This window comes from Diceros bicornis, chromosome 4, assembly GCF_020826845.1.
Source record: "Diceros bicornis minor isolate mBicDic1 chromosome 4, mDicBic1.mat.cur, whole genome shotgun sequence".
Taxonomy (NCBI): Eukaryota; Metazoa; Chordata; class Mammalia; order Perissodactyla; family Rhinocerotidae; genus Diceros; species Diceros bicornis.
This window is the reverse complement of record NC_080743.1, coordinates 34,696,325-34,722,918: the sequence shown is the minus strand read 5'-3', so window position 1 is coordinate 34,722,918 and position 26,594 is coordinate 34,696,325. Positions and strand designations below refer to the sequence as shown.

At 38.2% G+C, this 26,594-nt stretch overlaps 1 long non-coding RNA gene across 1 annotated transcript in view; it reads left to right on the top strand.

Moving 5' to 3' along the window:
- Window positions 1-26,075, top strand: part of LOC131404194 (uncharacterized) — a 54,625-nt gene extending 28,550 nt beyond the window's left edge. The window contains exon 3 of the long non-coding RNA XR_009219742.1: window positions 24,029-26,075. This is a non-coding gene — a long non-coding RNA (uncharacterized LOC131404194). The remainder of the gene's footprint in view (window positions 1-24,028) is intronic.
- Window positions 26,076-26,594: the final 519 nt, after the last annotated feature.

The window sequence follows — 26,594 nt, the reverse complement described above, 5'->3', positions numbered from 1 at the left end:
GAAAAAAGTATATTTGCATTCACTTTTATGTGCACAAAATCTCTGGAAGAATAAACAGAAAATTTATAATGATGGTTCTTTGTTTCAGGGCGGGGTACAGTGGTGCTGGTGACGTGGTTGTAGAACTGGGCAGATGGGTTAGAGGCGGTGCTTTTCAATAGTATCATTTTACAATTTTAAAAATTTGATCCCTACGAATATATTACTTATCCAAATTTTTTAATAAAATGAAAAAAAGTAGAATTGGCAATCCTAAGAATTTACCCGTTCCCCTCCCTAGAAGTGTTCTGGTTGAGGGTGCCTGCCCATTACCTAAGGAAGTTGTAGAGAGATGGTCTTTCCATGGATGAGAGGTAGAATTTGATGACTTCTAATGTTCATGTGTTGTGATTACCTGAAATGTGAATGCATTCTCTATTCTCTCAGCCTTTATTCAAAAAATATACACCAAGTACATGTTGTAGTGAGTCTGTAGTCAAATCCAGCAAACACTGCTTCTAATTGCATGCTTTGTCTACTTTTTATGTTGACTAGATTACTATGTCAACTAAAAGGGCTTTGCATTAAAGGAGAGATTCTGCTACACCTAATATCACTCAACTAACACTGAAAACATTGTCCTGCCAGTGGCTCAGTGCCAGATATGGCTCGTTGATTGATGAGAGCAGAGTGACATATTGACCCACATTGGCATCATTCAAAGGCCAAAACTATCAGTCAGTTCTTCTTTCATAAAGGAGACAGATTGCCCAATATTCTGGTTCGTCTAATAGTTTCATGCTTATGTGTGGAAAGAATTTGAACTGGGTTGCTTACCTTTCTTAGCTTGACTTTTGCTCTGACTTATGAACCCTGTTTTGGATTCTAGTTCTGATGTTGTTGACCTCTTGTCTGCTGGTCCTTACATGAACTATGCTCTGTGGGTAGGTTTGATGTTTGCTTTCTCTCTGTTTGGAATTCTACTTTCTTTCTCTTTTTATTTCTGATAGGCCTTCCAGAAATATTTCAACTTCCCAAAGAGAATAACTTTCTAAATCACTGTTATCATGTACTTGCCTCTATAATCACTTCAGCATTAAATTTCCTTCTCTGTACAACAATGGAATTACCGCATGATGTAAGAGGACCCTTTGTTATTATCATCAGGTTAACCCAGTGGTGTTGTGGAATCCTGTGATCTTTCACAACATGTTGGAATTGTGAAGAAATTTCATTTGTGTATGTTTTGTTGAGCATAATTCATCAAGCTTGATAAAATGAAGCACAATTATCCAGAAGCACTGTGTATCAAACCAATTTTCCTCCCTCTCAGTTAGTCTGGGAATGAATACTACTAAGACAGTATTGGAAAAGTTTTATTGACCTCATCCTCATCAATATTGACCTCATCCAACCAGTGAGTGGGTAGTAAATGACTCGCATTTTAGAAGTAAATGAATCCTTTCAGGTAACTTTGGCACCAAGCAGTATGCCGGAGACATTTATTGTTAAATGAATTAAGCAATTTATGATCAGATTTCTCTCAACTTCAAAAGCACGCACTGTGAGTTACTAGTCCAATCAAGCTCATTTTATGTGATATCAAATAAAATCCAAGTAAGCCTTAGGTTAATTGGCTTCCACGAGAGACATCTTTCTTTAGTGCCTGGGAATTGCAAAATTTTTATCCTCAGCTTTTCAGAGAGAATCTTTGTAAAATTTGAACACATTTTACAACTAAAACTTCCCCCAGAGACTGACTGTGTTCCTAATTGATTACTCAGTGCCACATCACTGGGCAAAAATTCCCCAGAGTTCAGCTACCTCTTGGTCACATTTAGTTTGATAAGAATATTTAACTGAGGAGTAGGCCAAATATTTGCTGTGTCTTCTTCCTTGAAACTTAAGTTACATTTGGAACCTTACCTAAAGCAATTGTAGGATACTTTTTGCTTTGGATCTTTATAGGCTAATACGCATTTTATTTACAAGTGCTAAAGCAAAAAATATAAAATATGTTAGGGCCGGCCCCGTGGCTTAGCGCTTAAGTGTGCGCGCTCCAATACTGGCGGCCCGGGTTCGGATCCTGGGTGCACACCGACTCACCGCTTCTCTGGCCATGCTGAGGCCACGTCCCACATACAGCAACTAGAAGGATGTGCAACTATGACATACAACTATCTACTGGGGCTTTGGAGGAAAAAAAGAGGAAGATTGGCAATAGATGTTAGCTCAGAGCCGGTCTTCCTCAGCAAAAAGAGGAGGATTAGCATGGATGTTAGCACAGGGCTGATCTTCCTCACAAAAAATAAAACAAAATAAAATACATTAAAACTATTTTTATCACTAAAAAAAAATTAATATAACTCGTACACTTCAACACTAATTTCTTTTAGTTAAAATAGTTTCCTAAGGAGACTAGCTTTCATAGTTTTCTTCTGAATTTAGGCAAATGGCAATTAGGCTAGTTATAAAATTCTTGGGCTGTGACTGAGAATTCTATCATTTTATTTTCTTCCAGTGTTGATTGTTGCAGAAGACGCTGCTAAAGCTAGCTGATTTTAACTGCTTGAGAGACCTGCTCAGCACCTTTGGAATTCCTTCTTTCTGCTGCATTCGCTGTCTGTGCTCCTAGGACTTCAATAACACACAAGTAGTTAGACTTTCTCACTGTATCTCCTATATCTCTTACTCTCTATTCTGTATTTTCTGTACTTTTATCTTTCCGTGCTTCACGTTGAGGATTTTATACCAATTTTGTTTCCAGTTCACTAATTCTGTCCTCAGCTGTGGATAACATAATTTTAGACTCATCTATTGAGTTTTTCATATCAGTTATTGTATTTTCATGTCCAAAATTTGTTTGGTTTTATTTTATAGTTTCTATTTGTTTGTCAAGATTCTTAATGCTGTTTTTGTCTTTTGGGACGTATTAATAAAGGCTTCAAGTCTGTGTATAAAACCTTCATCATCTGCATCTCCTGCAGCTCTAAATCTGTTTTCTCTTATTTCCCTTGGGTTTTAATTACATTGCCTGGTTACTTTTGATTGTGCTAAACAATGTATATGGAAAATTGTAAAATAATTTGAAGCACGTGATAATGTTATCCTAGGCCTTATTTTTTCTTTGGCAAGAGCCTAGGGACACTAGCAATCCCAGATCACCTCACTCTAATTATAGAAATTAATGTGATATGAAGCTGTGCTTTAGTGCTTGCAAAAGTTGAATTATTTCTGGTAAATTTATCCTTACTCCTAGAGTTCAGATCTTTGGGGTCATAACCCAAAATATGGGGTATTTTACCAGAGAATGTTTGTTCTTCTAGCCTGAAAGCCTTTCAAAATCTCTTCTCAGAATCTCAGCTTCTTTCCTAAAAGAGCAGAAGTCTCCAGAAAAAATTTGCCCTGAATGCAGAGCTTACTTCTCTGGATCCCTTTCTTTTCTGTGATCAGTTCATACTTATAGACAATATTGATGAGCTAAAAATAAAATATCATCTTCGTAAGCCTTAGTCATATCATTTCCCCATCCCATCTCCTCAAGGGCTTATTTTCAGAAACTTATTGATGAAACTTTAAAAATCTGTCTGGATGTGGGTCATCTTTGACCACATAATTACATTGCCTTGACAGATAGATATACGGGAGCTATATAATCTTTACAGGGCTTCTTTCTTGAACTTATTGACATTTATCAGAATAAAGATTTGAAGGAAGATTCCATCTAGGGATTTAGGAGGATTTCAAAAAATTTGTGAGAGAAGAAAGTTTACTTTTATTGATTTTTATTTATTCAGTCAACACAATTGGTGGAATTAATAGTTTGATAGTAGATTTACCTTGTTTTGGATAAACTAGTGTAGGTCACAGAATCAGACACATTTGGTAAACTTCTGAATGCTTGACATGAAGAAAAAACCAAAGTATTAAAAAGAGGCTAGATATAGATTCAGAGGTCTTGGATTCAAGTCCTTGTTTGGTTACTCATTATCCGTGTGGCCTTGGGAAAGTTAGTTAATCTCTTTAAACCTTAGTTTTCTCATTTATAAAATAAGAGGATTAAAGTAGAGTCAATAATTTTTTTCTTGACAGTGCAACCCTTTTTTCAAAGGAAAGCTTACATAGAAGTTCAAAATTCAAAATAAGTAAAAACAGTGGTGCTACATCAGATGTAGGGGGTGTGTGTGTGTATGTGTGCTAAGCTAGAGCAGGCGTCCTGCTAGATTGGCCCCACCTTTGCCCTTGAGGTGGCCCCTAAGACACCTCTGTGGAACCTCCAGGTAGATAGTGTCAGAATTGAGTTAAATTGCAGGATACCCAGCTGGCGTCGCAGAGAATAGCATGGTATGGGGAAAAATCTCCACACATTTGGTGACCAGAGTGTCAGAAATGAAGTGTTCTATGTGAGGAGGAAAGAAACACACAGAAAGGAGGACATAGGAGAGAAGAACTGGGTTTTTCCCTACACAGGTGGAAAATTGAGTTTTTCCTTAAAACATACGTCTTAAGCAAATCGTTGCAGAGCTAACAAAACACACACCATACAGTTGTGTTTTCCTGCTTGACCTTAACCATCCTGATGCCAGCAATCACCCTGTTTACTACTAAAGGTCATCTGAGTGTCTAAAAGGAAAAATGCAGTGCAGAAGGTCTTGTCTATTGTTATTTGAACACTTAGAGTCATGGAAGAAAAAGAAAAGGCTGATAAATATGAGCTGTAGCTAGCAAGTGGGGAGGGCTGCAACATTAAAACTTTTTTGGATACAGGCAATTTTGACTTAAGTCCAAGTGTTTGTTAGGCTGTGTTGAATTAGTGGGTGGGCAAAAAAAAAAGTGGTAAATGTTGTGATTGCAACTACAGAGGGTGGTATTAAGCATGCCTGGGACCTGTTGGTAGGGACAGATTCCTTTGAACTGAGTGGATTTCAGAAGATCAAAACAGAGGATGACTGGTTTCTCCCAAGCAAGCTTTTCCTGGAATATCTGAAGGAGATAGATTGAGTGTTGCTGGATATTTGATAATCTTGGAGGGGTCCAGAAATAGAAAATAAAAAACAATTATATCTTACAGATATCTAAATACTGGGTCAGAACTAGATAGAAATGAAAACAAGTATACCCTGATGTATACCATCTCCTTTTATCTTATGTTAAGGGAATAAACCATATGTGTGATGTGGCTGCAGCTGGGGATCTATGAGCATATACATAATTTTGTGGCTTTTCAGCAGGTTAGGAGGGATTTCGTCATTACATCCATCCATCCATCCATCCATCTATCTATCTATCTATCTATCATCTATCTATCTATCTATCTATCTATCTATCTATCTATCTATCATCTATCTATCTATCTATCTATCTATCTATCTATCTATCTATCTATCTATCTTCCCACAAGCCTATAAGGTGTGGAGCCTGGGAGAAGGCATGGTTTTTCTTTATAACTGTTTCCTGACAAGGTGATTCACTGATGCTAATGCTGCAAAGCATCTCCTTAGCAGACGTGACCTCACCTTGGCCTAGCAGTCAATTTATTTGAAGCACCTTGATTGTTACTTTTAAAGCCTTTTAGGGAAAGAAAAGTAAAGGTATAATGCTGGCCCCACATTAAGCACAGCTTTTTTTTTTGTAAGGAGACTTTTTCTTTTGCTAACCTAATAGAGAGATTAGCTTGCGCGTATTTTCTAAGCTTAATTCTCTTTGTGCAACGGAGCTTACCTATGGTATCCCTGGGGATGGAATTTTAAACCCGGTGGTGTGAGAATAGCAATTTGTCTCTGTGGCCTGGATGGGCCTTAGGAGAAGAGGCTTGGTGAGGGGATTTTAACAAATTTAAAACTGGCTTTTAGTTTGCATGTTGAAAGAATTCTAGGAGCAAGACATTATGCCTTGAAAAGAGTTTTAGGAAATAACTGTTCAAAGCTTTTCTCCAGTATATCTTCCACAAAGATTTACATGTAATTTTGAAGGATGACTCGAGTTGGGTGGCCTTTTTGTAGACTGTAGAGTACTAAAATGGTCCAATTCTCCCATTTTATATATCATCAGGCTCATTAGTACGTTGAGGAAGCACAAAATTGTCCCATTGCAAAAAGTAATGAGGGCCTGAAATGATCTTTGTAGCGAAGCCCAAATTAAAATTTAGCTACAACTTTCGCGAAATCCATTGGCTGATCTAGTAGTATCCATTTCATGGCATTGCTGAGGTCAATATGATATAAGAATGTGATAATTGCATATTGAGGATTAATTCTGATTCTATTGACTTTTTTTTTTTTTTTTTTGCTATCCAGTGGTTCTCTAAAGGGAGATAATATAAAGTGAATCTCATCTTATGCAATTGGAAAAGTACTTGGTAATATACTTAAAAATATATTAAAAACATTTTAAATGCACTTTGGAAAATATTTATTTACAACACTATCATAATCTTTTGTAGATTAAAGAAATATTTAAGAAATATCACTCATGATTACTATATTTATAAGTTCAAATTTTTTCTATTTCTTAAACTTTCTTAAATTTGGACATATCTGTTTAATGGTGTGAATGTAAATGGGAAAGAAATGTTAGGTAAAGGAAAGGTGAGAATGTAGCTAATGGGGGAAGCAGGCAAGATCATAGACGGGGGCAGAACTCTTCTTTGCAGGTCTTTGGAAAACAGGAAGAACATAGCTCACAACACAGCCAATGGGGGTGAGCAATCTTTAAAGAATGGCATAGAAAGAGAGCAAGCAATGCTGCTAAGATAAAACCTTTTCCGTTGTGTACTAGTGAGAGTGAGATTATGAACTGTCTATCTGGTGAGTTACTATTCTTGTAGGTATAAGCAAAACCAGCTTACAATACACAATTAACATCTCTCTTCTAGTATCTCAAACAGTCATGGCTGATGGCATCTCAGAGTAGCAGTATTTATCTTTAAAGAGCTCAAAGCACTTCATGGACAATTTCTCTGTTTCTTTAGATGCCTTATCCTCTCAGATAAACCCACACAGCATTTGTACCTACCCAGCCCACCACGGGAGTTCAACCAGAGTTGCTGACTAATACATTCAGTGTATAAAGCTGCCCAGCCCCGCCTAATGCTGGATTTGCAGCCAGCAAATCAGCTAGCTTTTGGGTGTCTGCTGAGATCCTCCTAATCATTTCTCCATAGCCTCTCTGAATGTGATCATGCCATCTGCCAATGTCCATGCTAAACCACACACTTGGAAAGGCTAAAGTTAGCTCTACTTCCTTTCAAGATCAGTTACCATGCGATACGCCTCCCCACCCTCACCTGCTCCCTTCCCGCCTTCACTACCTTCCCTGGAAGGCAATGAGAACGACTACTTCACAGGAGGAAATCTGAAAGCCCAGAGAGTATTTGCTGCTTCTCCTGGTCGTTCAGTAACTGGAAAAGAAGCATGAAGATTTCCTCTGTCCTCCTCGTGTGTCCTAAATTTTGGATCACTCTGCTTCCCTACAGTTGACCAACTTTCAGTAAACAGCAGAAAGTATTTTCTTTAAAGAGGCTGAGAAAGCATGAAATACTGAAATGAACAGTGAGTTTGAGTTCAGAAGTCTAATGGTTGAGTTCCAACCCAGCACTCATTACTTGGTTGGCCTTGCGCTTTGGTTTCCTAATCTATAATCTAGAAATGATAAAGACTAGCTCATGGGAGAAGGAGGAACATCGCAAGAGTGATGAATAGTGTAAGTGCTCCTTAGAATTGATACATAAAATCAATTATTATTTGGATGTTTAATTTTGTGGATGCATGTTTTTCTAAAAATCCAGAAAATTTAGGATTTTCTGATAACATTGGATGACTGAAAATTTGAGCACTTTTTACCATTTGACTTTGGAACAGAGAAAGGCAGAAGGAAAATGGAAAAAAATTCCACTTCCTACTACTATATCTTCCAGGTGATTGCAATTGGTACTACCAAAACTTTAGCCTATGGAAGAATACTAGTTTAACTAGCAGCTCTTGTTGATCTTGCTGCATTTTATTCTTGCATGAATCTGAGGAAGTTAAAAGCAGTGATAACATTAAAGGTCAGATAAATTATGGCTACAATGTTCAGGCCAAATTTCTGATAGAATTTTCCAAAAGTGTATAGAGTCATTCTTATAGGGCCTGTCTCAATGAATTGTTCTTTATTTGCCATGCAGAACTTTGTAAATATTTAACTTTCTTCAGAATTTGGAATGTACAAGTGTGATTTATTATTTCTAATGATTGGAAAGAGGCTTGGTATCTGCAAACAAAAGGTATGAATTGAAAGAGAATGTATAATATAATGCATTTCTTTGTAAGTAGTAGGCAGAACAATATCTAAAAAGAAAGAGAGAGTGATTCTCAAGATGACTTGTCCTTCAGCAATGCCCAAGAGGTGGTGTTTAAAGTAATGATAGCTTTCATTTGCTGAGTACTTAGTATGTGCAAGGCTCTGTTTGGACTAAGTGCTTTATGTGTGAGTTCTGCTCTCTGCAACAGAACACTGACTAATAGAGAGTGCAAATTGGAATGTGTTGAGAATGTTATTTACTTATCTCGGTATGTTACAATATCATTTCTTTTCAATTCATTTTAATAATAATTCCTAAGATCCTTGAGAAAGAGAAGGAGAGACAGACAGATAGACACACAGGAGAGAGAGAGAGAAGACAGAGAGATTGAAACAGATTAGTTGTGAAATGAGAGATTCATCCCTTTGTGGAAAAACGTGACTCATGATATGTAACAAAAACACAACTGTATTATTGTCTCCCACAGCCCTATTTCAGGCATTGAGTTAGAGTAATTATCTCTTGCTGCTGAATCAGTACTTGGGTAGGTTCCATAACTTTTCTGCTCACACTTAGGTATTATCATCTTACAATCTCTTTTAAGAAACAAATCTAGTCTCAAGAATAAATCAGAGTTGCCAAGTCTAAGATGCTAAGATGAACTGAATTTGATTCAATATCAGATGTTTTCCTTTTTTCCAACTCAGGTCTTCTAGTTGGTAGACATGATGGGAGTGATGTGGGTGGCTCTGTCTTTCTATGCCTTGTGCTTTCCTCCTCCCTAGCAATTTTCTCATCACAGTTTTTGAGCTTGTTCCTGATCCTATTGAGATTTAGAAGGGTAGCAGTAAGGGGATAGAAAAGGTCATAAATTGGCTCTTCTGGGCTGGGTACATTTCTAAGGTGATTCTCTCCCTGGTGTGCATTTTTGTGGGTTCTTCTGGTATTCTCATCCCGGGAGACCTCTCACTTTTAGGTTTGTTGACCCTGTCAGGTCTATCTCTATATTGCACTGTCACTTTAGCTCTATTCCACAGTCCCCAGGAATAGGTGTCTTCTAGCTTCTTGTTCCTGGGATTCCTTTGCTCCTCCAGGTGACTCTACCTCACAGGACATGCTCTGACGCCATGCCAGCTCTTTCTTCCAAGGGACTCGCATTTCGTCCACCACAAACATTCATACAACCCTTGTCCCAACAAAAATTTGGGAGAGGAGCTCAATTCCAACAGTGCCACCCCATTGGGGAGCCTGCCATGGGCCACTCTGGCTAGCTCAGGCTTGAGTCAGGCTTAAGTCTTCTGTGCCCATCAGCTGCAAGAGAAAACCTAGTTCTTCAAATGGTGCCATGAAAGTCTGTTCACTATGCTGGAGAGAAATGAGGTAATACCAGAACATTCCTCTGTCCTGAGTAAGTAGGAAGAAATTTAAAGTGTAGCTCTCTCCAAAGAAATCTCTTCTCAAATCCTTTTCCATTTTCATTCTCTCTCTCTCTTTCTCCTTTTTATATTTTCAAAGTGAGTGAGGTGGATCCATGACTAAGGAAATCACTTCTCTAACTTTTTGGTGGGGACAAATTCTACAGATGGCAATCTGTCTCACCTGCAATTTGGCATCTGTTATAGATCATACTGTTGCCTCAGTAGAAATCAAGGCAGGAGAAATCTCCCTCTAACTACTTTAGTAGCAACCTTCTTTGCAGTTCAAATAGGCATAATAAGGAAATAAGCAAATTCACTAATCTAATGGTTTAATAATTATAATCTCAAAGCCTAGTACAGTTCTGGATGCATAGAAAGTACCCAGCAAATGTTTGTTTATAGAAGGAAAGGAATAAAAATGGCAGAAAAGTCACCTTTTATAATCTGGTGCATGCACCCATATTCCAACGTCCTGCAAATTCTCTTCCTTTAGCTTCTGACAGCTTTGACCTTGATTTTGCTCTTAGTCCCAGTGGTCATGTTTACTCTGCTTACATCTGCTATCTCTCTTTTGGGCAACTGAGTATCTGACCTTGGTTATCTCTCTGACTTCACATTTGCTACAAAACCTGGTGTTGGGGTAGGCTAACACTCCTTTGATAATGAACCCTGGCCTACCTCATTTTTATTAATTTATCAGACAATTATTGAGAAGCTGCCATAAGTCAAACATTAAGAAGGCACTGAGAATACAAAGCTTAAAAAGATACAGTCTTCATGGGTTAACACAAATAACTGATGCAAGTGGCAGACATTAAGCGCTTTATGGGGATTATCTCATTTAATACTAATAAGAACCCTGCAAGTAGATATTGTTATTATCATTTCCATTTTACAGATCAGAAAACAAAACACAATAAATTGCCTAGGCTCCCATAGGAGTAAGAGGGAGCTGGCAGTCTAAATCCTAACCAATATGCTCCGCAACTTTATCTACTCAGCTCTGCCTGATGTATTGAATCACTTCTGTCTGCTCGTCGGGTAGAGATAGTGGGTTGGTGATGGGGCTGGTGATGGTAATGAAGCTCCTAATGAAAATTACAGAGGTGCAATATTGTGTAGTGATAAAGAACGCTGGTTAAAGTCATGGCTTCAATATTTACCAGTTGTGTGCCCTCCTTGTGCCTTAATATTTTAACCTGCATAATAAAGATAATAGTAATATCCACTTATAGGGTTGTAGGGAAGATGAAACAGAATTTAACAAAATATATGACACTCAGCAAGCATTCAATAATTTTTGGCTATTATTTTTTGAAATAAATATACTTTTTAAGGTGCAATACATTGAAAATATTCAAGTAGCTTAATCTTCCTTCTGAAAAAAAGTTCAAGGCTTTGCTTTTAGTAGGACATTAGGAAAGAGAAACTTTTATTATTTCTATTTGAGAGAAAGAGGAAAGGAAAGGAAAAGAAAGACAAAGGAAAATGATGCACAAAATGGCCAAAGACTTGATTAAGTTTGCCTAAGATTTTGGTCTCTAGGAACAAGATCTCTTGCCTCTCTATTCTTTCTTTCTTTGCTGTGGTACACAGCTCAATGGAAAGCAAGTTATCAGCATTTGTGTTTCTTCTCCCAGAAAAGTCTTGTCACCCTTAATCCCATAGCACCGAAAGACCTGTGACATGTACTTTCTACGTAATTTGTGACTTTAAAAAGACAAGACTGCTGCCTAGTGAGACCTCCCCTGTGTGAAGGACATCAGGCATGTTGATGAAGGATAATGTCCTTCACAAAGATGTGCAAGACATGCATCAGATGTGAGAGGGGAGCTCACGTGGATGGAGTTTAAGCTCCTAAAAGACAGTAAGGTAGTGAATGATACAACCTCTTTTTAGCTATGAATAAAAGTCTGTTGTAAGGACTGAGGGTCTATTTGGAATTGTGCTTGGCTGTCTTCAATCCTCTTGTAGTTCAGCATTTAATCTTTAGAAAAGAATTGTCTAAGTAGAAGGTTATGTCATCAATTGAATAGAATGCTGCTTTGTGACATTGAAGGACACATAAAATATGGAAAAGTATTCTCACAAAAGGAAATAAACGCAATTATATCTGTTTGGGGTTACATTAACGCCAAAAAGAAAATCCATAGATCTGAATTTAAAGCTATTTTCTCTAAATCCAAATCTTTTGTAGGGCATAGGTTTTAACTTTAGAAAGAGAAAAACTATCCTCCAAAACATGAGCCCAAGCTTAATTTCTTAGATCCCCTCTGTTGTACTTAGTCAGTTTATTTTGTAAAGTCCATGGGGAGTAAATCCTCAGACATGAAAACCTCCTTTGGCCTCAGGTCACAGCTTCCTGACATGAGTTTCCCAGAAAGCCCATTGACTCTCAGGATAGTCTTGCTAAAGCACAGTGGAGAGTTGTCTCTTCAACCTTCTCTTCTGTAGTTGAATAAGGAAAAATTCAGTTGGGGGAAAACTTTCCTTCCATTCATCTACACATAAGAAGAAAGTAGTGTAGGAAAGAGAGACAGAGAAAGGAAAGAGAGAGATAGACAGGCAGCCTCAGAGATGGAAATAAAAGAGAGACGATGAGCAAGCCACTTAGCTTCTCTATGGCCCAAACATGAAACTGCAAGGAAGTAATATTCCATGCTTGCTTACAGAAAAGATCTGTACTCCTCCATCATACTAGACTGCAGATCCTAGGAAAGTAGAAACTGTCCATTTTGACTATTGTATTAAAACTGCTTAGCTTAGAGGCCTGGCTTATAATAGGTGAACAATAATATTTGTTCAATTCATGAATATGAGTGATCAAATTTCTCCCTCTTACTATTACTTTTTTAGGTATAATTTAAAAAGCATAAGAAGTAGGTATTACTTCTTAGGTATAAAAAGCTAGGGTATTTTGATAATAATTTTATTTATTTATTTATTTTTCCCCCAAAGCCCCAGTAGATAGTTGTATGTCATAGTTGCACATCCTTCTAGCTGCTGTATGTGGGACGCGGCCTCAGCACAGCCGGAGAAGCGGTACGTCAGTGCACGCCCGGGATCCGAACCCGGGCCGCCAGCAGCAGAGCGTGCGCACTTAACCACTAAACCACGGGCCGGCCCAAGCTAGGGTATTTTGAATTGGGATACAACTGCTCTCCTCTTAGCCTTAGGGCAGACCCTGCAATTTATGCATTTTATAATTGTTGAGCCTTATAGACCACTTTAGCAAGAACATTCCTTGAAAAATGTGTCTAAACAATAATAATCCTTATTGTAAACAATTATTTTGGAAAGCATTTTAACTAATTTAAGTAGAGATAATTTTATCCCAGCATGTGTTTGAAAGGACGTAGGCCTAACTAGATCTGAATATTCCTTCTCGGGAGCCTTAGCTGTTGGGGTTGATTAAGTAAGGCCATTGGAAGCAGGATCCTGAAAGCCATTATATTGGTCTATTCAGGCTGACATTACAATCACTGGGTGACTTAAGTCACAAAAACTTATTTTATCACTGTTCTGGAGGCTGGAAGTCCAAGATCAGGGTGCCAGCTTGGTTGAATTCTGGTGAGAGCTCTCTTTCTGGCTTACAGACAGTGCCTTCTTACGGTATCCTCACATGGCAGAGAAAGAGAGAGAGAGCAAGCTCTCTGGTGTCTCTTCTTATAAGGGCACTAATTCCATCATTAGGGCCCCATCCTTATGACCTCATCTAAAACCAATTACCTCCCAAATACCCCATCTCATTGGAATTTAGGGCTTCAACATATGCATTTTGAGGGGGACACAATTCAGTCCAAAGCTGTTATGTCGAGTTGGTTGGATTTATTCCAAAGTGTCTGCAGGTTCTTAAGCAGCTGAGCAGCAGAATAAGATCACAGTCTATGTTTCAGGAAGATAACCCTGAGTAAGAATGTTTGAAGAATGGTTATGACTAGTGATGTGGAAAGACGTGAACTATGGATGGAGGAGTTGACTATAGATAAGATGTCACAGATTTAGAGGAAGGTGTTGGTAGTAGGATCCTGGAGAAAAGCAAAAATCAAAAACTCAAGAAAGATGAAGAATGGACAAATTTGGGCAACTACTTAGAGATGGACAATGAAGGAGAGGAAAGCATTAAAGTGCCTCTGAAATTTTGAGCCTAGGCAATATGAAGAATAGTTGTGCTATGGATAGATCAGGGAACTTTCCAAGGAGGAACCCCACTTTTGATGTGCAGAGGATGAAGGGTTGAAGGAATAATCCATTTTCCCACCCAAGCTGCTCCACCTACATATGTGGAAAATGTGTATGTGTGCATTTATATCTATGTATTCATCTAAATGACAACATGAGCTCTTTGCAGCTGAAGTCTGTATTTAATATGAGGTGCCAGCAGGAATAAATTGAGCCATAAATTAATAAACTCAATACAACAAATGTTTATTGGGCACTTTCTCTGAACAAAGTCTTCTGCTAAGAAGAGTGGGAAACCCAAGATTAATAGTCCTTGAGTTTACAATCCAGTGAGGGGGTCATGTACCTAAATAACTTTAGTCTAAAGTAGAATGAGATATTTTATTATGGTAAAGAAAATGGCTTCTATTAAAGGTAAATGTTGTGGAAGGAAGGAGGTTGATTTAGTATTTGGAAAAAATTTTACTTGGAGGAAGTAGGGCTTGATCTGGTCCTTGAAAAATGGTTGGACTCAACGAAATAGGAGGTTATTCCAGAAAGAAGTGTAGCATGAGAAAAGATCAAGAGGTGAGAAAACACAAAAGGGCATGATTGAGGAAGAAGAGCAGAAAATTATGGCAGAATTATAAAATAGGCAGAAGTGCATGGGAGAGAAAAGGCATCTGTCTTAAAGATCATGCGTTCTCAATGGAGCAATGTTACTCCCAAGAGGGTAAAAATGGTAATTACTTTTTTATGTATAAAGCACAGATAAACGTAGAATAAATAATCAGATACACAGCATATCTGTGGTATTAAAATTGTATGCGAGTGATTAGAAAACAAAAATCTAAAAAGGCTTCTTAAGGGGCTGACAATGAAAACAAGGTTGAGAAACACTGCTATAGATGAATTTTGTCAAAATGGTGAAATTTATGGAGCCCTTTGAATAAAGTAACTTGCTTTACCTAAGTTCTGGTTCTGGTCCATTTCATGGAGATAGGGTACTGAGTTGAGGTGAGTCTAGGTAATTTGGGTAAAAATACTCTACAAACTCAAATTGGTTAATGTAATTTTGGAAACTGTATGTGAGGTAAATTATATAAAAGTTGGTTTTTCCCTGACTCATGAAGAGAATGACTTCCAAACTAATTTTTTCCTTCTCTTGGATTTTGGTGGCTTGGCATTATAAGGCACATGGATTGCAGGATGCTTTCAGAGCCCATTATAGTCATTAAATAATGAACACTCTCCCATCTCACCAGTTCCAGTAAGAGTGACATCATCACTTTCTAAACCCAAAGACAGAGAGCTGCCCTTTTTAAGATTGCACAACAGTTTGGTGGTAGAGTTGGATTGTAGCCTATTTTATTTTAGGAAATGCTCTCAGTTTATTTTAATCATTTTACTAGCAAGTATTTTTGAAAACACAAAAGGTGTAATTATGATAAGTGCCAGGCCCCATGGGGTAAAGACTTAGAAGATTAGAAGACGTACTTACTAGTCTAACAGAGAGTTGGAGAAAGAATACAGAAACTCATGAGAATTTATGTTAGAATGAATTCATATTGTGATCTGATAACCCAACTTTGGCAAAAAAGCTCTAAAAAAAAAAACAAAAAAATCCCCAAAACCTTTAGCCTTTTCATAATATGTGTCTTCTTTGGGATAGTAATACTGTGTTCAGTACCAGATACCACAGAACTAATCAAGAGTGACACAGAAATAAGCAGGAAGCATGATAAAGACAATTTACATTAACTTTGGAAAAATAAAGTCTACCGAAACTCAGTGGGAAAAAAAAGAACCAATAATGGTGGCAATAGGAATGTGTGAAAGATTATATTACTGTTGATCAATATCTACTTCCCCAACCTACTGAAGACCGGGTTGGCCATGCAACTTGCTTTGGCCAATGAAGGTGAGTGGAAGTGATGTGTGTCACACCCAGGCGGAAGCTTTGAGAGCGGGTTCACATTTTGCCACACTGTTTCTCTACTGTGATGCCAACAATGTTCCAGACAGAGGCTACTTCTTCAGGCTAGCCCCAGAATGAAAAGAGGTGTAGGGTTGCAGTTAATCTGTCATGACATGAGCCACGAGTGAGAAATGGACCTCTGCTCTTGTAAGCTAATGCAATTTTGTTTGTTATTCAGCATAGCCCTGCCTAATCTGACTGCTACTAAAAGCTAGCATGGCAAGACATCAATGAGTAAATGCAATTCTGATGGGGCTGATCAACGAGAAATGTGGAGAATCCTTCCCTCTATAGAAAACCAGCTGGCTGGAACTCAACAGGAGAGGCAATGATTGTAATCCAGTGGTCCTTCAGCAGATAAGTACTCACTGCTGGTTATATTTTATGTATATATTTGTGCACTTATCTATTTCAGTTAGCAGAGAGAGGAATAAAATTAATTATTTGGAGGGAGGAATAAGGAGTGAAAGTGGTTTCCTGTTACTTTATTATTTTCCATGCAATGCAATTCATGTCAATTTACCTCCCCACAGAAAGTGGGGGTAGTTTCAGGGAAGGAAAAGTCGAACACAACGTGTTTGCCTGTGACCTCGAGGTAGGGTTTTTCTGTTGTTCACTCATAATATCTTCCAGTCCTGTAACTTACTATTTCTGTTCCTGAAGATGCATCATATTGCCTTTGCCTTTTACCTTTTTTCGCTTGTGTGACTGCTATCACTACACGAGCATTTCTTTAATGTTACTGATTTGTGAAGGAGGAAGAATTCGCCCAAGTGAAGTGATGATAGGTAATAGCTAATACTTTCAAAGCCCTCAGGGTTCTCAGACACTCTTGTAAGAGTTTCCTGTGGATGATCTTATTTAAATGCTCACAACAACCGTGTGAGGTGGGTACATTATTATCCCAATTTATGAGTACAGGAAACTGAGGCACAGAGAGGTTAAAGTCACACAGTCAGACAGTGAGTGCCAGAGCCTGGACTTAAGAATCTAGAAAGTTGGAATTAGGAGCCAGGAAGCCATTTTCCAGCCTTGGTTCTGTTGTTAATGAGTGGTGCAAATTTGAGCAATTTCATATCTCTGGGCCTAATTTTTTCATGTTTCCAATAGGAAGGGTTGACTAGAGGAGTCTCCCAGCCGTAAAACTCTATAAATCTGTGGACCATTAAATGACTATATTTAAATAATCTAATGTATTGTGCGAAAGAGTTGTGACACATTAGAAGGGCTACAAGTTTTGGTGTGACCAAAACTGTGATGTCTAGCAAGTCTCTTAACCTTACTAAGCCTGCTTCCTCATGTGTAAATTGTCCATAACACCTGTCTCAGAAATTTGTTGTCATGTCTAATTGAGATAACATTCATTGGGGTTCTCTGCTAATTTTAAGGAACAATATAAATGAAAGAAATTATCACCGTGTAAAAGACACTATTCATCCATTCTTTCATTGAGCCATCCATTCATCTACCCATCCATTCATCCACAAATATTTATTAAATGCCATTCACAAAGGTGAAGAATAGGGCTTTCTTCCTGTAAGGAGCTCATAGTCTAAGTGGGAGACAGATACACAAGAGAACAATTACCACACAACGTGATGAATGCACATGGGAGGCAGGTTGAAACATAGTTCCTATGGTGAACCACTTAAGGTGGCCTGAAGCAGTCAGAGAGGCTTCACACAGGAGGCAGCGCTTAAAATGAGACTCAATGTTGTTAATAATGTAAGTATATGTTGATGTGGGGGGATAGGTCGGGGATATTCTGGGACAGGAAGTAGAATATGCAAAGACCTGGGCCTAGAAGAGACCAAAGCCCATATTCGAGCACTTACAAGGAGATCAGGAAGCCTGGCCTGCAAACTTGAAGGTGGTGAGGACAGGAGGGGCAAACAGCTGGGTGGAGCTGTATTGTCAGGGGTCTTGTACACCGTGTCAGGGAGGTTAGATTTTATCCCATAGGAGGTGAGCATCTGCGGAAGGATTTTAAGGAGAGGAATGTGACTAAATTCACACACTAAAAATATTAGTCTAGCAGGGCTGTGGAGGATGGAGTGGAGGGAAGGAGATGAGAGACAACATCGATGACTGTGGAGTGGCCTCTCCTAGTCACTGTGTGAGGCCTCAAGTGGTGATTTGGTCATAAGTAGTCCTGAAACTGCAGCCGTGAGAGACCCTGAGTCTACATGGGTACGAAGGTGGGAAGAGAAAGGGACAAGAGTCCATCAATTAGGCTGCTAAGGCTCACTCAGAGATGGGTAAAATTGTGTTGTTATTGGGAATTCACCAAACATACTCTATACCATCCACTGTCCCACTCTACACTGGTACCTAGGGAAGCACCAGTGATCATAGGAATATAATAAGTGTATATATAAACTTGATCTTGCTTCGATCATTACATTCAGTCTGTTTCCTTTTTAAACCAGTTCTCAGCAGAACTAACATCAAACTTTAAAAAAATTGTCATGCTTGTGTTTTTCCTTTGTTCTAGTCTTTGTTTTCTGGTAGAAGCATTGGAAGGTGGGAAAACCAAAGGCTTAGATGATCCAAGAATTCTTTAATTAATTTCTAACACTCCCTTTCATTGACAATAATAAATAAAAACAGATATGCAAGGAAATAATTTTTATATATCTTTCCAGATGTATAAACTTATATGTATACATTTCTCCACATATATAAATTAAAATTAATACTTGTTCTCAAAATTTGTATTAATAAATACAGAATATGATAGAATATCGTAAGGGTGCCAATTCTGGAAACAGGCTGTCTGGTTTTAAATCCTGACTCATCTTCTTGCTGTCTGTATGACCCTGGATAAGTAATTTAGCTTCTCTATGCCTTAGTTTCTTTAACTGTAAGATGGAGAAAATTATAGTTCTTACCAGTTCAAAGTGTTTTGAAGGGTTCCGTGAATATAAAGGGCTTAAAACAGGATATGGACCATAGTAAGAGCCTAATCAATGTAAAGTAATATTAATTTTATTAGCCATGATTAATATTCATGCCACTGAGGAGGCAAGTTTGCCTACTCAGGGATCTTTCTAAAGACAGATGTGTAGAATTTAAATGTAAGGCAAGCAAGAGACTGGCCCTTACTCAGAACAGAGTCAAATACAGTCAGAGAACAGTGAAACAGAGACTCTTAGAATTGGGAGTTAAATTACATTCCTGTTAGAGTCACCTCTTTAATTACAGCTTCTGCATCTCAGACATTGGCAAGCCACTCTTCCCCAGCAGAACTGATTTTGGTGTTGTCCTATTCTCTGTTCCCATCTTCTCCTTGGTGTCAGTAGCCCTGAGCCTGAGCCCCTCTGACTCATAGATGTACCACTGCACATCTTCTGCTTTCCAAGTGTCAGAATTTTTGGGTCCTCACCATTGGCTAAATGCCCCAGCATAGGAGGTATCTGAATGGCCTATAAATAGAGCTGTGTCTGGGTTGGCGCCAATTGCTCCTGCACCAGAAATACTTAATAATCTCCCTGCTGATGATTTCAAACTGGCTTCCTGGCAGAACAGCAATAATCAGTATTATCACACCTTAACTTTACGCTAGATTGCTAAGTCTTTGAACATAGGGGCTGGTGTTTATTAAAAGACTGAATTGATATACGGATGCCGTAGGGATTCCCCTGACTTAGTTCACGAAGTATAAAAAAGGAAAGCAATGGAAGAAACTGGCTGGTAAATTTGATTTTAAAAGATTAAAAAACTTCTCACCACAAAAATGAAATGGTAATTATGTGACAGGATGGAAGTGTTACGGTAGTAATCATTTGCAATATATAAACGTATCAAATCAATGTGTTGTATATCTTAAACTTACAATGTTATACATCAATTACATATCAATAAAGCTGGAAGAGAAAAAAGCTTTAAAAAACAATATCAAAAATCATAAGCAATATTAAAATGTGGGTGACAAATTTGGAAAATTTTATGAGGGACAGTGAAAAATTAATTTCTTTAAAGTGTAAATAATGCTTACAAAGGGGTAAGGAAAATACTGGAAAATGGAACAAGGATGAGAAGAGGTAATTCATGGCAGAAATAATTAAAATCAACAAACACGACAAATTTTCAACTTCACTAAGTAATCATATAAACATAAAAAATAAAGAGATCCTTTTTTTGCCTATGAAATTAGTAATGATTAAAATAGGTAATCATGACAAGGCTACCAAAAAAATTGATTTTCTCTTACATTGTCTAAACAGTGTAATACTTCAGGAACAGAATCTGACAAAATGTTAGCAAAGGCTTTAGAAAAGTCCATACCTTTGATCCAGCGCTTTCAGTTCTAGAAATCTCCTCTATGGAATTAGAGATTCATAAAAAGGTTTTTGCACAGAGATGTTTACTACAGTCTTGTTTATGATAGCAAATAAACCCAATAACGTCAACAATGACAAAAAGTAACAAAACACAAACAAAAAAACCTTGGAAACAAGTATTTTTAATGAGTTAAAAATAGGGAATGATCAATAAATTATGGTTCACTCATAGAGTAGAATTACTTACTACCGTATTTTTTAATGGAGCCACTATTAACGATGTTTGGAAATAATTTTTAGTAACATGAAAATGTATACATATATACATCATACTTCATTATATATATTGTATATGATAGACATTATATTAAGCTGTTTTAACCATGTTTTGGAAGAACTTTTATTAACCTAGGGATACATCCATACATGTGTCATAATATATGCAAGTATCATAATACATAATTGTATCACAATACAATACTGCATTTTAGGAGGTATTTCTAAACATATACACAAACACATATACATGTACTCTAGAAAAAGACTGGAAGAAAATAAATGAAAATCTTAACAGTAGTTACTTCTGGCTGATAGGGAAGAAAGGGATAGAAGAAAGTCTTAAAATAGCATGAACAATCCTGCTACAGAGATGTGATTTAGGCAGCCTTTTTGCATACCTTTCGACTTGAGTCTCACCACACACCTGCGGGTAAGTGCAGGCAGGTATTATTTCCCCTTTCAGAGATAAATGTGCTGAGGCTCAGAGAACTGCTTGGTTTAATCAAGGTCACAGGCTAACGAAGGCAGAGCTGAAATTTGAACATAAGTCATTTGACGCCATATCTGGAACTAAGCTGACTCTGGAAGAGCATGTGGCTAGAAAATCTATAGCTATAGGGAGGCTGGGGAATGATGGGGGCCCACAGTTATAATTCCTGAAAGTTTCACAGGCATTAATAAAAAATAGGAAAAGCCAGTTGAGATTCTAGGTAGTAGTTATATGCAGATGGAAGATTTTATAGGCTTAAAGAAAATTATTTATTATTTAAAACATCTTAGCTCACTGGCTAATTTGAAGAGACTTTTTCATGAATTATCCCTGAGACTTTTTTTTTGTGTGTGTGTGAGGAAGACTAGCCCTGAGCTAACATCCGATGCCAATCTTCCTCTTTTTTCTGAGGAAGATTGCCCTGGGCTAACATCCCTGCCCATCTTCCTCTATTTTATATGGGACGCCGCCACAGCATGGCTTGACAAGTGCTGCATCGGTCCACGCCCGGGATCCGAACCTGTGAACCCTGGGCCACCACAGCGGAACGCGAGCACTTAACCCCTTCGCCACTGGGCTGGCCCCTGAGGCTTTTGAAGGAAAGTAAGTGGGTATTATCTCAATCTATGCAAATGGGAAACAAACTCATAAATAAAGGAAGACTGCCCTTTACGCTCACACACACTGTAACAGGGGACAAGAGTGAGGCGACTCTCACATTCCTGACTTCTACGTCATGGAGTGGCTTCATATTCTTAGCACTCTAAACAGAGGTGACTGTTACACCCCTGTCACAGGGGTGACAGGTTACTGAGGAGGTACTCAGGGCTTGTTTGTGGCTGAGTAAGCAAAGGCACCGCTCACTGAGATGCCTGCCTCTCTACTTGAACTTATTTCTCTGCATATTCCGTTCTGTGTTCCCAAATAAGAGCTTGCGCACTCTTAGCCAAGAGTTTTGGAATTAGAAAAATGAGCATTGGAGTAATTTCATACTCGTCAGGAAGCCACAGAATGTAACCTTTACTCCTGCTGCACATAGTTATGTAAAAACACCATACTGTGGTTGGTACAGGAAGTCCCTGTGGGGTCAGTTTCTCCTGGGTGCTAATTATTTTTATCTCTTAGTATTAGGTTTTATTTCATTTCATCAATAAGTACTTATTTATATAATTTACTTTTTCCTCTTAAGAAATTATCTACTTAATTCAACCTCTAAAAGTTTTCCCTCCATTTTCTAAGTTTGTCTGACTAGAGGGTTTTTCCTTTTGAATTTTCTAAATACTTTTCTTAATTCACCAAACCACTTTGCATAGAAAGATCTAGTGTTCATTATTCTTGAAATGTAAAATACTATGTTCATTTATTTTATGCTTGATTCTACCTTTGTGCTATGGCATATTGAAAAGCATTCTGTACAAAGAAGACACTAGTGACTATTCACAGCTGATTGGAAAATATTATGACTCATGCATAGATAGAATACTGTCTGATATCAATATTTTTTGACAAACATTCTATACGTTACAAAAAAGGAACATTTTGTTAAGTTTTGATAGCTCTTATCAACTCTGCAATCACACGCTGATGCCCTGGAAGTAGGCAGGTTCATCTCTGATTACACCTCCACTGGCCCTCTCAGCTTCACCCTTGTCATTTAACTCCCTGCATTTGGACCCTTGACGAATGGGAACAATTTATTGGCTGGGTTAGACTACTGAGCATAAATACATGCTGGGTGCTAAGAGGATAACAAAAACCTATGCTCATGACTACAAAGGTTGACCAATTTTTGCTTGGCCTACAGAACGTAGGCGTATTAGTTGAAGCATTTTGAACAGTTTTGTGGCCTTAATAGGCTTTAATGTACTTAGGGAAAGAAATAAAACATATTCATCTAAAATTAAATAGCAACATAAAACAAACAGAAATCAAGACAGTATAAAGCATATCAAATTATCTTCTGGACGGGAGCTTGGTTTAGATTGGGAGAAACTGCTATACTGTGGAGTCATCAAGAAAGATTTCATGGAGAGTTGGTAAGAGTGACAGCGTGATATACTAAGTAATAACATCAACTTTAGATCAAGACAGGCCTAGGTTTGAATTGTAGCTTTGTGATCTTGAGCAAGTTATTTTACCTCTCCGAGCTTTGGTTGTCTTCTGTTGAACCGGCTTAACAAAACTTACTTTGGAGATGTGTTGAGAGAATTAGATAAAAAAATGTTATGTAAAGCATTCAGCTTAGTTCTTGGTACACGGTAAATGCTGAACAATGGCAGCTGCTTTAGTCAAATTGAGGCTTGAATGATAAGTTGTATTTCCATGGTGGGAGTTGGGATTGAGGGAATAGGAGAGACAGAGCAGAAGAATAAAGGCAGATCTTGCCGGTGGAGCAAAGGCATGAACAGGAGTGAGAAGGCCTAAATGTGCAGGTATGCGTAAGGAGAATGTAAGTGGGTCACACTGAAGATTTTTGGGGGGCTGAGGATGTTACACCATTTATCTTCAACAGAGGAAATTTGCTTCAGATCACAAACCACTTGACCTTAGCAGGTGACTTGGCATCTTCCTTTGGGATGCTGAGATGCTGATGATGCCTTTTGGCAAGGTAAACAGCCTATCTTTATTTAGTTTCTTGCTCCACAGCACCTTGGAGTGTCTTACACGTTACATAGTTCTTTTATAACACAGCTGTGATGTGGGAAGAGCTGTGGATAAAAAACCTTACATGAACTGAGCGGCTCACGGCAGGTGAGTATGCTGTGGAGATGGGCCTGGCTCCAGGTTTTCTTCTTCTCAGAGCACCCCGTGAAAGCCCGTGTGGCCGATCACGGCGTTTCTCATTACACATCTGCTCTGGGGAGAGAGAAAAGAACTGAGCACTGTCAGGGCTTAAGCAAAAGGCCTCAAAGTCTTCTGCAAAAGAGCCATGCAAACAGTTTTTCTTTACATATATGGAACATGGATCTGTAATTATGAAACATTTATACACAATTTCCACAATAGCAAAGTGTCAATAAGCATGTGTTTCCTTATATTTACAAAAAGGGTTCATCTCACTTCTAAAATGTTTATTTTTATAATATCTTTCATGCTAGACTTGTGGTTTTCTTTGGACACCTAATAGCTGTTTCTCCTTTTCCTCTGATGAATGACCAGGTGAGCAGAGATGGCAAACATCTTATGAAACGATATAAACCTTGGAGAACATTCGTATTCACCAAAGTCACAAAGCCAAAGCAAAAATGACCTCACTGGATTTTCCTCATTGTTTTGTGAGCAGGAAAAGAAAACACTGGGTAAAGAAATTGTTTTCATGCAGGATTATGAAGTTGAAGAACTTAGACTGGAAAGATGCTCAGGTATCCTCTAACTGATGCTTTGTTGTTATAGAAGAGAGCTAAAGCCAAGAGAATTTAAGTCAGTGATTCTCAAAATTGGCTTCTATTGGAATCACCTGTGGAGATTTAAAACCCAGTTCTGCCCGGGCCCCATCTCCGGAGTCTCCAATGTCATTGGTTTGGGCTGTGTTTAGGACACCTAGAGTTTTAAAATCTCCCCAGCTGATTCTTCTGTGTAGCTCCAAATCGAAAACCACTGTGTTAAGTGACATATATGGTACCACTTGCACTAATGTACTAATATGCACTTAATAAGATATGTCAGTGCAAACACCCAGATGTCAGTGAGAGCCCAAACTGCTAAATCTGAAGCTATTTCATCAAGCCTCCAAACTTTTTTCTGCATATTCCTTTGTTCTTCTTCCTATTTGCCTTCCTTTCACAGCCCATGGCACTTGGTCCAGTGTCTCTAAACTAGCAAAACAAGTTATCAGAAAAGGAGTCAATAAAGGCATCATTCTGAAGTGTTGCTGACTAATCTGTACTATGTTTCCTAGACATATTTGTGTTTTAACAAGAAACAAAGACCCTGCTAGAAAAAGCCTTCATGATAACCTTGAAATAATAACCCATTGGCAGTTCCTTACTGTCTGTGGAGAGACAATCAAGTTTTCTCTGTCAAGTGGACCAGCTGGATCATCTAGGAGAGCTTCAAGGTCTCAGGTTGTAAACCTGTGGATATGCAAGCTTATTGGGCAATTGGCATCTGAAAACAAACCGAGGTCACTCCGACTGCAAAGACCAGGATTCTGTCTAGTCAGTTTGGATGCTTCCTCCCTACTCGTAACCCTTCTGTAGATATGAGAAAACCTGAAATCAGAGTCCTTTTCATAGAACAAAACTGAAAGATATCTGGCTGTGCCTGGCCAAAGTGGACATCTACTACACTACTGCATCCCATGTAGTAATGGGAAACTACATGAATTCTGCTAGTGCCGTATCTGTAACTCAACCTAAGAAATCTTCTTTGTGCCTCCACTATGTGTTGTTTGTAGTGTTTGTCTTTACCCCTTGCCTGGTCTGTCTCTTCATAAGGTTGCTTTTAAGTAACTAGGCAATTATGAAAGATGTTTAGAATACATATTTCTTCCTTAGAAACTCACAGAAGGTAAAAAGTCTAGATACCAATTTGTTCATTGATTGGCAGTCCTACTGTCACTCTATTACAGATTTTCTTCTCTAGGATGATAGCATTTTATTCTTCCTATAGTAGAATTATAGTTATTTATGGAATTATCTGCTGGAAATATGCTTTTCTTATGTTATGGTTAGTAAGGCATGGAGAGAGAGCAGAGAAGGGGATATGGAAGAGTAAAGAAATGAATCATGAGGACTTAACTCAGTGTTTAAGAACTTTATGCCTGACTTTAAATTGTGGCCATGATTAACTAGCTTGTATCAGACTTCTCCTCTCTCAAAAATGTATATAAATAGGGAAAAATATATAAAATAGTTGTTTTCAGGAAGTGAGCAGCAACTAATACCAGGCTGCGAAATCTCTGAGCTAAGGGAAGCATGTGAGCTACATCCTGCATTCACCCTGATCTCTCCCTGAGTGCAATTCCCAAACCATTGTATGGGGAATGGAGCCCAAGCAGAAAACAGTGGTTTTGCTGTTAGAGGAAACAGAGACTGGTGTTGGAGTTACCATGGTGACTGGGATTTGAGGGGTAGGGTATTAGACAGGACAGAGCGCAGAGAAAGAGCTCCAAATTTCTACATAAAAATTCACATTGGGTCTTTGGTTGATTCATAAAGCTGTGCATTCACAGAATGAGATTTCAAGAGAAGGAACAGAGGAAAAATGGTGGGGGGAGGCTGAAATATAATCAGGAATTTCAGAGGTTTCACAACTCTGGGGAGACATTAAAGTTTGGGTCCAGCTAGTGAATACCTTCGGCTTGTTTTCATTGCAATACCACATCCTAGAAGTTAGGAGAATGCTAGGAGTATGCTAGGAGTAAGGGCTAGACTCTAGGAGAAAGGAAAAAAGTAAAATAGATCTATCCTAACAAGGTAAAAATCAAGCTGTGGCAGGATCTGGGTGACCCTCTGGTAATTTAATTGCCTGCCAGATAAAAACTTAACATTCTTTAGAAGGTAACATACTTCAGAGCATCTATGATGTATCGTTTATAACATCTAGCATAAAATAAAAAAGTGTTAGACATGGAAATAAGTAGGAAAAGTGACTAATAATCAAGAGATAAAATAGAAAATAAAGAAGGACTTAGAGCTGATATAAATATGGGATAAAGTAAGGAGTTCAAAATAACCATGATTTATATGTTAAAAAAATAAAGGAAAAGATGGTCAAAATGAGT